Raw genomic sequence first — 10,056 nt, forward strand, 5'->3', positions numbered from 1 at the left:
TCTATGTACTTTTCGATGATGACAGAATGTTAATTTTTAATGTTGATTAACCAAGGTCTATTATAACTGAATGTTTTAATTTTCTTCTTTGGTACAATCATGTTTTTACATAACTAGATGTACGAATTAACAGTTGTGGTAAGTTCATCTGTCTGGGCAGCTGTTTACAAACATGTCCCAATCTGTTTGCTCCGGAAAACTTTGCGCCGCCAGACCATGACTGGATGGACTGTACTTCAGGTTTTGTTGTTTTTAAAACCAGGTTTGTACGTGGGTGTAAGATGGATCATTGTGTGGTCCGACTCTCCGAGGGGAAATAGCGATCGAGATGTGTAGACAATTTTTATGTTGCTATAACACATGTCCAAGGTTTTATCGTGCCTTGTGGGACAATTAACATATTGAGTATATGTTGGCAAGTGTTGAGCTAACGAAAGATGATTGAAATCTCCCATAACTAGTCGGGCAGCATCAGAACTTTTCACCAGGAGACACACCGTTGCTTTCTCTGTGTTGGCTGTGGGTGGTATATACACAAGTATGACGTAAAATTGTGTAAACTCTCTCGGCAGGTAGAATAGCCTGAGATTGTTACATAGTAGTTCAATATCAGTCGGACACACTTTAGTTTCGATTGAGATATTGTTGACACAACCGTACTGTTTATTAACATAAATGGCCAGTCCTCCTCCTCTTGTTTTGCCACTATCTGTTGTTCTGTCTGATCTGTACCAAAGAAACGCATCCAAGTCTACTGATGCGTCGGGAATAATTTCAGTGAGACAGATTAGCGAGTTTTCACGGTAGAAATGTCTGCAGCAACTATCAAGATCGTCCAGATAGACCCTGTGTCTTCTTTTCCTGCTTTTGACTCGAACTCCTCTTCTACAGCCTCGTTTGTTTCGCTTTGTCTGTGTGTTGACAGGCTCATGGCAATTTGTTATGTATCGGCCTATTGTTTCCAAGATGGCTTGTGCGTACATAGATTCATTGATGATCATATTATTTATGCTATCCACTGAAACACTGGTTTTTAACATGCATACTAATAAAATAGTTCATAAAACTAGAAACACTTTTATTCCCTGAAACACAATACACAATATGAAAGGAATAATAGAAAACAAATGCTGATTATGTCGCAATGTAATCAGATCGTCTGCCGAGCGGCGCCCCGGAAGTATAATCGGAAGTGCTTAGAACATTATATTCTGCAGTGCTAAGAAGATTGGAAACTGATTGCAATGAAAACGGGTCATTAGTAATGTCATATAATTATTAAGTAGTTTAATATAAGATTCAAATTACGTATGTCTGCTTAAAATTTAATAATATTATTGCAATCTGGTTATATAAACAATATTTCTACCGAGATGGAAAGTGCAAATCTCAAGTGAGACTATAACCGTACAAAACATTGCGAAGCGCGATATGAATAATAGTTACTATATGTAAATACTAACTTTAAAAAAGAATCAATCCTAGCTGACACACAAATTACAAAATTTGTTATTTGTAATAGTTATTATTCACTTCATATTAGGGTAAGGAAGTAAGAAAATATCCAAGTTATCGATGTTTGAAAACTATAGAGGCCTTCGATTAATATTTAAATTTAACTCAATTACAACTAGATATAAAAGAAAAGTCTATGACATGTTTTAAATAAATGGAGCACACTAAACAGAATAACTAAGAAAGCTGAATATTGTGAATAGAAACACCAGATCTGTTAATTATGCACTCCTTGTTGTGAATGTCACACTATATGTCTACTGAATGAATGATTCCCACACAAGCTGTGGGCCTATTTATTACAGAGGGATTTATCTCTGATTGGCTAGTTTCCCAATGATTTGATACGTTGGTATTTATAAACAATATGACTTGGAAGCAGTGAACTTCAATATATTAATATGATCTTGGTGACAACATAGCGTATCTGTGTGTCATAAATGACATTGTGAAACTTTATGAGGGTTACAAAACACCGAGACTGTAATATTTCTTAACACGTCGTAAAAATAGAGTACATGTTTAACCGAACATTGAACCAAGAAGCTCGCAGATATATCGCCGTAATAGTCTTATAGAAAGCTGACCTCTCTTTGGATTTAGGTCATGGCCTACATATTGGGTTTCCTCGGAGTGTAAAATGTATTTTGTCAGTTGTCCAATATTTGTATTTTGAGGTGCCCCTTCTTTTCTTTTTTAAATCAGGTATTTAGGTGGCATACTGAACTCGTTGTGATTGTTACTTTTTACTTACGAGCTTTTTGTCAGGTTATTTGGGTGCCTATCAATGTTAAACCTGCAGTAAAAGATGCGCGTAGTGTTTAGTATCATTATGGATTTGATGGCACAAAAAGCCATATTTGCGCATGTCTGTATAGATTAATATCTGTTCGCTAGTGGAGAGTTACTTAAAAACTGGAAGTATCATTTAGAAAAATAAATTACTTACTTGATCTTGGTACGTGTGACTTATCATACGGTTAAAATAGTTGTTATTCTTAACTTGCTATTCTTCTAGGTGGCAATCTTCAATCATCCGTTGGAGCCAATCTAAATCTAAATTTGCCTAATGAAAACCATGGTCAACAAATACTTGTATAGTGAAAAGATACAATAATAATGGCGATGTCTTCCATTCCAAAGGTTTGGGAGGAGTGCAGTGTTTCACATGGCTACGCAGAACCAGTTGAGACCTGCATATTTTTCAGCATCTCGTTCAGACAGGCAGTCTGTGCAAGTTCGAAAGGGCTTTTCTCTGGGTCTCAAATGTGTGCCCCGCAGCCTTTGTGAGATAAAGATAAAATATTGTTATATTTAAGTTAAGGTATTTTCATTTGCAAACAAATCTTTGAATTCTTTGATTTGTAAACGGGGATACTTATAATATCAGAAACGCGACCACCGCTACGTAGGCGGTCGACACTGTTGAACACCCCGGTAGGTGGTCTCTACTCATGATTCTAAACGTGTCATTAAATAACATTCTATTAAGATGAAGGCGTTGTGATGACGTAATTATGTTTTTATTTTTTTACGATACACACAGTGGTTAATTGTGTTAGAACTTTATTTAAAGTATATGAGATTGCTATGTCCTTTTGTTTCTATTTGAGACCCATTACATGCGAGCCTACCAAGTTCTGTTTAATACAATATTTATCAATTCTTAAAAGCTGAGTTAACACAATAGCGTCATAAGATGGCAGTTGACCTATGTTGAATTACTAGTCTCTAGGGAGTCTGAAACTAATTCATTGATATTTACGATAGTATCGTGTCGGTATTTTTAGTTCGCTGACCCAAAACTGTATCGGCGCTTGCTGTTCTTTTTGGGGCGGGAACTGCTGTGTGGGCGACATCGTTCTGACCACAGCTAATGCCCAGGCGTACATATATGAGATATAATATATAATATATAATCAATAAAAAAATATTTAAAAAAATAACAAACACTTGCAACTATGAAATAAAATGAAATCTTAGGCGAGGGATTGTATTAGCGGACTTTCAGTCCTACTTTTTGCGATAGGATTTATATTTAAAAAAAGGTTAAGTGTCGGAAATATCCGAAATTATATTAAATGTAAGCTGATCTAGATATTTAATAGTCACATAATTTTACGTTTAATAGTCATTTTGTTTGTTGTAGAGTCTTTTTTTTTTATGTTATGGCCATTATCTTCGCTGAAACGTTTTCTTTTGTGTTCCTGATGATCTGGTAACACTGAAAAAAAAAAGGAAATTAAATTTTAAACCAGACACATAGCCACGTAGAGTCGTTGACGCATAAACAAGAGAAGGTATATTGATAGATGGAAATCATGTATTTATCTATTTATAAAAGAAATGTTACGTATTAAAATTTATAAAAATAATATGATGTGAGTTAATTTTGTTTCTCTCACCCTTTCAAACACACTTGAGCGTGTAAAAAGCTGGAGGAATTCTTAAGCCCTCGTTCACTCTTTTTATAAGCCTTCTGTTTATAAATAGATACAATCTCACAAAAAAAATTCCCGTTGACAGGAAACACTGTGAAAGAACTAGACCAGTGTTTCTCAAACTCATTTTGATTGTATAAAGACCTATATGACCAGTATATTTGGAAAACATATGCCATGAATGTTCATAAAATGTTGGTCTTTTTGTCTTTTTTTTTTTTTGAATTACTATTTTGTAGAGAGCGTGTTTTATAGTTTTCAAGTGTTTGAGCAGGGGCGGACTGGCTATATACGTTTGTGAAAATTGCCCGAGGGCCGATACCCAAATACGCCGGTAGGGCCAACTAAATTGTTAAAGGTTTTTATAGTATTCTCTTATAAAAGGGCCCTTCTGAGCGTCGTGTTAAAAATCTTTTACAGACTCAAAAGTGTAATACTCATTTAATCTTAACCTTTTTTTGCGATAAAAAGTAATATGCTTAATCAGTACACAGCATACTAGCAGGCTTCATCCTTTTAGGGCCGACATACTTAGACATTAAAAAAGCAACGTAAGACCTAGACTTGTCTATATTTCGTATAATTTTCACTGTATGCATGTGTACAGTTCTCGATACATATAAAACTAAACACAATGCGGACAGATAGACCTAGAATTGGAGGCCCATCATATGATATACAAGCTATGGGACTGATGGTATAGAAATGCCAGGGCCAGCCCGTCCCTTGTGTGAGCTTCGAAAAATGTTAATCCAACAAGATTAAAGTAAGAAGAGGTGGAATGGGCTGATACCAAAACATTTTCTCGCATTCCGAGCTTTAGAAATGCATACTCTTGGGCTCTACAGCGCACATTTTATCCTAGTAAAAATAAATGCAGGTCAAATAAATTTTAATAAAGTGGAAGGAAGCACTTGCCTATAATATATGGCTTAAGTCATTTAAGATAGATCTAGTGCACGCTGGTATGTTATGATCAAGATTGTAGCACAAGATCATCATTGTGTTAAATTAAACGTCACGGAATTTTTTTTTTGGTCACGCAAAACAGAACTCTGTTTAATTACCAGCAGGGAGAAATTTTAACTGTTTAATCCTAAACAAGATAAAAAAGTAACTCTTCGGCGGATACCTATCGAAATGTTTTCTTCTTCTTCAAATACAATTTTTGGTCGAGGTCATTGCAGAAAATTCTAGCTAAAACAGTTTTGCATTCTGAAAGATCATATGTTGAAAAACGTCTCTTAAGATCATATGTTGAAAAACGTCTCTTAAGATCATATGTTGAAAAACGTCTCTTAAGATCATATGTTGAAAAACGTCTTATAAGATCATATGTTGAAAAACGTCTCTTAAGATCATATGTTGAAAAACGTCTCTTAAGATTATATGTTGAAAAACGTCTCTTAAGATCATATGCTGAAAAACGTCTCTTAAGATCATATGTTGAAAAACGTCTCTTAAGATCATATGTTGAAAAACAACTTCTCGTATCTACACTTTTGTACTTTAAGACTTGTTGATACTAGTGTCACATTTACAGGTTTGATATTCAAACATGGATTTATATCTTGAATAAAATACTTTTTCGTTAATTTCTTGAAAGATAAATTGAACGACTTCCCTGATATCAGCACGGCGCTGGGTGTGCGCGACCAGCATTGTGAGAAACGCTGAGATTTAGAGCATTTTTTTTATATATATCTTAACCCTTGTGAATCAGATGATTCACTTCATTGAGGCGTTGGCTTGCTGATGTCATTAGCTTGTGTATGTGTTTATAGGTATAGTAAAATGTGGTTTGGAACTAAGAAATGCAACCAGGTTACGTGTGCACTAAAAGTACTTGGTTCAATGTCCTACCCTAACCTTGACCTTAACATATTGAAATAAAACCTTCACCAATCCCTTAATCTGTTTGGCAAAATACATAGTAAAATGAATGGAAATGTGACTTTATTGTAAATAGTCTTAAACAGTAAATAGTATTAAAAAATTCCCTCTTTCTGACCTTGCGATCTAAAGGACAGATGAAGGTAAGGTCATCTCTTTTTTTTTAGCCAATGATTAACGAGCAGGGTGTCATGTGGCACAACGACCAACCGCCTTGACTTTCCCCAACATGTCAGGTACCCTTTACAGTAGGGTGGACTCAGGGGCGCCCTGAAAATCCCGAAAATCAAAATCCCATTCTTCACCATGATGCAAGCCCAGGACTCCGGGTTTCGGAAACCAAGCTCTTAACCCCTCATTCCCAAGATCTTGACAAATTTGACACCTCTGACGGTTGTACGTACGACGGCTATATTTGGAACCTTCGGACGACTGTGGCACCTTCTCCACTGGATGACATATTTGACACATTTCTACGGCTGTTCCTAACCACTGCTTGTATAGTGAATTGATGAACAACCCCAACGAGAATAAATTGGCATCTTGAACGTGATAACCACTTCTCCATCGTTCAGTTTTTTTTTTCTGGCAAACTTTGACGTCTGCCATACTTACTAACCAACCTGCAACAGTTTAAACAAGTCTTCGACAGTTGTGTTGCAACAAACTAGAACTGCATACGATAGTTCTACACAACTATATAGCCTCTTACTAGGAGGAGGAGAATTTGCACTCTTCATTAAGGTCTTCAACCACATACATATCTTTCAACTAAATCTGTTACTAGATCCAAATTTCTAGTCGAGACTACTTTTAATGGGACTAATCAATGTCCCAGTTCGATATACTCTGCAAAATCCTTACCAAGGCCCCCACGTATTTAAATTCGGCCCTGTTTGCATTCCAATCCAAAGATTAAGTAGTGCAGGATATCAGATAGTAAATTAATTTTTTAATAGAAATTTTTAGATTTTTAAATATAACACACTGTAGGCCAAAGATCGAGAAAGTCCCTATGTCGCAGAGACTAAAAAGTTACCAAAGAATTAACTATGAAAACTTTAGCTTGGAGATTAAGTGACGCAATAGTTATTATAGATGAAAGGGTGGTGACCTATGAACTCACAGTTAATCCAAAGAAAGATTTTTAAAGGAGCCTTGTGGAACCTGTTGGTACATGGACTTCAGTATTGTTGAAGCCTTCTCGACAATTACCTTGACAGCTCTTAGCATAATATTTCGGGTTACAGTTAGGGCTGCACCCATCATTGGACAATCGAGCAGATGGTCTCAACGTACAGCGCCTTTTGTCATAAAGTGCAATGACATAATCTATATATATAATTCTCTTCTTCGCTCAACAGTTTGGACGAGAAGAAGAAGTAAAGGAAAGATCACTCTTTTATTTCTGCGGATAGAGTTATCCCACGAACTTTACGAGCCTTGCGTGTAGCGAAGTCATATAAAAATTCTATTTCCTACATAGATCACGCTCAGCAAGAATTACCTAATGTTTCAATCTATCTACGAGAATTGTTGAACTAAAGTAATTCTTCATTAGTTTGAAAAGTTTCTTTCACCAGATTCCAAAATTACTGGATAATGCCGTTTTTTTTTTATCGCGCATAGGATTGGCATTTTCCTTATTGAATGACACCCCAAAATGACAATTTTTGTCTATATATTTCAGGACATTCGTATGTGTTTTCTAAAGATTTTAATAATTTCCGGATATTTCCAGGACTTTTTCGTATAGTTTGCAATTTCAGGAGATTTTCAGGACCTCCTGGTAAATTGACAGGAGGCCGCGGGAAATCTGTTAAAAGTTATACAATGGTTTAATTTAATAATTTATACACCTAGAATTAGCGCGGGTCCTATGAAAGTGCGGTCAGCTAAGGCCGGCCCTGCAGAAATAGCGGCGTATGCTTCGCCGCCGGTCGACTAGTAAACATAAGATTATAGCGGTTTAGTAGTCTATTGTGACGTCTTCAATGAAACCGAAGTAAAGGTCAACCTTTTTTTTTTCTTTAATAACACACACACACATACACACACACGCACGAACAAGTTATGCTAACGTAAAACAATAAAAGATAAGAACAATCGTTTAGTAATGTATTCTCTTTAATAACAACATACACTGTTTATAAACTTAGCAGCTTCTCTGTATAACAACTTTGTATTGAATAAATGTCTTTAAAGTGATGGCAGTGATGATTTTACATATATTTACCTCATTAATTTTAGACATTTTCATTTTTATACATATTTAATCAAACATAGAAATGGGTGCATGTAATTTGCATAATATTAAGTATATGCATTCTTTTAACCAACAATAGAAATATTAATATCAACAAAAATAAATATCAATAAATGACAATGCTGGTATCTTTGTTCTAATTTTATATATTCCATAATACAACTTGATCTTGATGTTATTTTACTAGTGATTTTTAATGGACTCACTTTAATCCTGGACTAGCTTGTATGTTTTGTTCACAATATACAAACTTATTAAAACGCCTCAAAAGCATTGTAATGGTCTCGAGAACTAGACAACAAACAACTCACTGATACATTCCTAGATTCTGATCAACAATGTAGAGACTGAGTTTGATAAAATAAAAGGTAATATAACAGGAATTCCTACATTATGCTCTCGATATAGTAAATTTTTTTTTTCATAATTTTTCTAACAAGTATAATAAATAAATAATAAATGGTAAAAAAAAATATGATAAATAAAACATTAAATTAGTGTCAAAATAGAAAGCGATTCTTTACCTTGCATTGTCAATATTCCATGTCAAATAATGTCTTAAAATTTATTACGCTTTTTTTTTTGGAGCCAGTGGGAGGCGGGGGTCTAGGATTCATAGTTTTTTTGTTTTTTTCCTTCTCAAAGTCTAATGGGTAATTTAAAAAAAAAAAACAAAAATTAAATCATTCTAGTAAGGGGATCGAACTCACAGTATTCGCGCATATTAGCACGATGCTCTAACGAACTGAGCCAAACGTCTTTTTAACAAATACTCAAATATAAACACGTAGATTTTTGTATAGTGGGAAGCGTGGTCGAGAGGCCAAGTGCCCTTGAACTTGGCTTGGCTTGGCTACCTAGAAGGGGGCTCACCCGACTCGGGCAGAGTTTTAGAGTTGTGTTTACTGAGCGCCTAAAGGCAGCACGGAAAACCAACTCCTAGATACCCCCTCCCGCGCCCCCCCCCCCCCCCCACTGGTCCACAAATGAGATTGGACCAAAAGCGCTCCATGAAAGTAGCGCTATATAAAAGCGATAATATACATAGATAAAGATCTTCAAATGACATCTAAATAAAAAAAAATGTAGCCCAATACTGATTTAATTAATATCTAAGTTTATTTAATAATTAATATAGTGATCTTTCTGTTATGTAAAAAAAATGTTTTGTCTCGCAGCTTGAGTTTTTGTGAGAAATTCCATCAGATAATGAAATGTTATCTAAATAAAAGATTTAATTTTTTATATTGCCAGAAAATGTTAATAGTGCGATCTGGTAGTTAAAACAAGAAACCAAAAATAGTATGAACGAGAGGGCTAAGAGTGGTTACGAAATGAAAGTTTCCCCCAGATAGGGCAGTGCAGTATTACAGCTTATAGGAAACCATTTCTTGATTGTCTACGAAAACAAGTTTTGAGATTGGCCAATATGAACAGCATGTATGCTCTCCTGACACAAAGAAGATTACGCTGGCTCGGACATGTCACCCGCATGCCGGATGGTAGAATCCCGAAAGATATCTTATATGCTGAGCTTGTGGAAGGAGTCAGACCCAAGGGCCGCCCAAGACTAACATATAGAGATGTCTGCAAGCGAGACATGAGAGCCTCAGGCATCAGCGAAAGTACGTGGGAAAACATAGCCAATGACCGGAGTGCATGGAGACAGACTGTGCGTGCTGGGACAACCCTTGCTGAGAACAAAAGATTTGAAGCGGCTTTAATCAAGAGGGAAAAAAAGAAAGCTGCCCTGTCCGCTAGCCCTGAATCAGAGGCATACACATGTACGAATTGTGGCAAAGTCTGCCGTTCTAGAATTGGCTTGATTAGCCACACCAGATTCTGCCCCGTCTCAAGATTAAGCCAAAACCAGTGACTCATTTGGGCGCATCCATTGCCTTTCAAGACAAAAGGAGCCATATATACAAAACATGCTCTGAC

General features: G+C 35.9%; 1 long non-coding RNA gene across 1 annotated transcript; it reads right to left on the minus strand.

Moving 5' to 3' along the window:
• Positions 1-2,734: 2,734 nt before the first annotated feature.
• On the minus strand, positions 2,735-4,000 carry LOC129925735 (uncharacterized). The gene is made up of 3 exons (XR_008777467.1): positions 3,921-4,000; positions 3,638-3,739; positions 2,735-2,797 (listed from the first exon to the last, which is right to left on the minus strand). It is a non-coding gene; the product is annotated as an uncharacterized LOC129925735 (long non-coding RNA).
• Positions 4,001-10,056: the final 6,056 nt, after the last annotated feature.

This window comes from Biomphalaria glabrata, chromosome 4 (assembly GCF_947242115.1).
Source record: "Biomphalaria glabrata chromosome 4, xgBioGlab47.1, whole genome shotgun sequence".
NCBI lineage: Eukaryota > Metazoa > Mollusca > Gastropoda > Planorbidae > Biomphalaria > Biomphalaria glabrata.